Genomic DNA, 1,917 nt, shown 5'->3' with positions numbered 1-1,917 from the left:
CATACATTCTTACAAAATAATTTTGGTCCTGTGCTATAGCCGGCTCTTATTTTACAGCTCACTTTTCTTCTCTCTCCTCTCCCCTCTTCTCCAAATAAGTAAGAATATTTTAGTTTTTATAGTCTGCTTATGCCATCATATTGTATTTGCTCTAACCATGCTTTCCCTAATCGGACGATTGATGAGGCGGCCAATGCATCAACGATCACTTAGGTTCCCAAGCGTTTGTATATCCTTATTAAAAAAATCACACGGTGAATTTAAAGCGTGCCGCGTCCGTGCACAAAACGAGTCGAAGTCGCTTCTGGGTCCGTGGCGCGCCCGCCCACTCCCCGCACCGACCTATCAGCCTTTAAATACCAGCCGCCCCAGCTTCCCAAACCCTTTCCCCAGCACTTTCCCCGAGCCGCCGCCGCCGCCGCCGCCGCAACCAAGCACCGATAGTTTCTCGCGCCACGATGCCCACCGGCGCGGACGAGCGCGTCTACTGCCCGGACTGCCGCCGCGCGACGGAGGTGGTGCTGGACCACGGCACCGGCGACACCATCTGCACCGAGTGCGCGCTCGTCCTCGACGCGCACTACATCGACGAGGGCTCCGAGTGGCGCAACTTCGCCGACAACGGCGGCGGCGAGGACCGCGACCCCAGCCGCGTCGGCGCCTCCGGGGACCCCTTCCTCAACGCCAAGCTCTCCACCGTCATCGCCTACGACAAGAAGCCCGGCAAGTCCTCCGGCGAGGCCAACGCCCTGCCGCGGACGTCCGTGCCCGGCGACGGCGCCGGCGCGGCCTCCGACAAGACCCTCGTCGACGGCTTCCGCGGCATCGGCGACATGGCCGACCGGCTCGGCCTCGTCGCCACCATCCGGGACCACGCCAAGGAGACGTTCAAGAAGCTGGACGAGGCCAAGGGCGTCCCGCGCGGCCGGAACCGCGACTCGGTCTACGCCGCCTGCCTCTACATCGCCTGCCGCAACCTCGGCATGCCGCGCACCTACAAGGAGCTCGCCTCCGTCACGGCCGCCGGCCCGGCCGCCAAGAAGGACATCGGCAAGATGTCGACGCACATCAAGAAGCTCCTCGGCGAGGAGGACGGCCAGGTGATGGACATCGGCGTCGTCAGCGCCTCGGACTACCTGCGCCGCTTCTGCTCGCGCCTCGGGCTGGGCAACCAGGAGGTGCGGGACGCGCAGGAGGCCGTGCGCAGGCTCGAGGAGCGCCTCGACGTGCGCCGCAACCCCGAGTCCATCGCCGCCGCCGTCATCTACATGGTCGTCCAGCGCGCCGGCGCCACCAACTCCAACTCCGCCGTCAAGGACGTCTCCGTCGCCACCGGCGTCGCCGAGGGGACCATCAAGGAGGCGCACAAGGACCTCACCCCGCACGCCCACATGCTCTTCGCCCCGCCTGTCACCGCTCACGACATTATTAACCCTTTATTACAAGCTTGATTCTGTCTGTGGCAGCTCCAATTCCAACCGTGTGTGTGTGTGTCTTCTTCTTGGCCAACTATATATCTTAAGCTTGGACATGCCAAGTTTGTGTTGGCCTCATCCGTTTCTAAGTACTGAAGAACCATTCGTGCTTGATCCGTTTGTTCCAGTTATTAAACTCATGAACTGTGGTCTGAGACCTAATCCAGTTTGCTAACAAAATTCAAAATCTGGTTGAATTTCATTGAAACTGGAACCATAATATATATGGCCTGGTTGAAAACTGAAATACTAGTTCATTTCACCGTAATTTGACCAAAAACTAAATCACAATGTGAATGACTTCGAGTTAGAAAATTGGCATGCTAATGTGTTGCGTTCTTGCCAGGTGAGACAAATTCATGTAGAAAGAAAGAATCGCCTCGTGTTAATAACCATTAACCAATCGAAGGAATCTGACATGGGTTGCTGAGGTGATGTTAGT

The 1,917-nt window shown here is 57.7% G+C and overlaps 1 pseudogene; it reads left to right on the top strand.

Annotated features, from left to right (window-relative positions):
- The first annotated feature begins 338 nt into the window (after window positions 1-338).
- Window positions 339-1,619, top strand: LOC125536797 (transcription initiation factor IIB pseudogene; annotated as a pseudogene).
- The last annotated feature ends 298 nt before the right edge of the window (window positions 1,620-1,917 follow it).

This window comes from Triticum urartu, chromosome 1A (genome assembly GCF_056163025.1).
Source record: "Triticum urartu cultivar PI428250 chromosome 1A, HENAU_Tu73, whole genome shotgun sequence".
Classification (NCBI taxonomy): Eukaryota; Viridiplantae; Streptophyta; class Magnoliopsida; order Poales; family Poaceae; genus Triticum; species Triticum urartu.
This window is presented reverse-complemented; position numbering and strand designations above follow the sequence as displayed.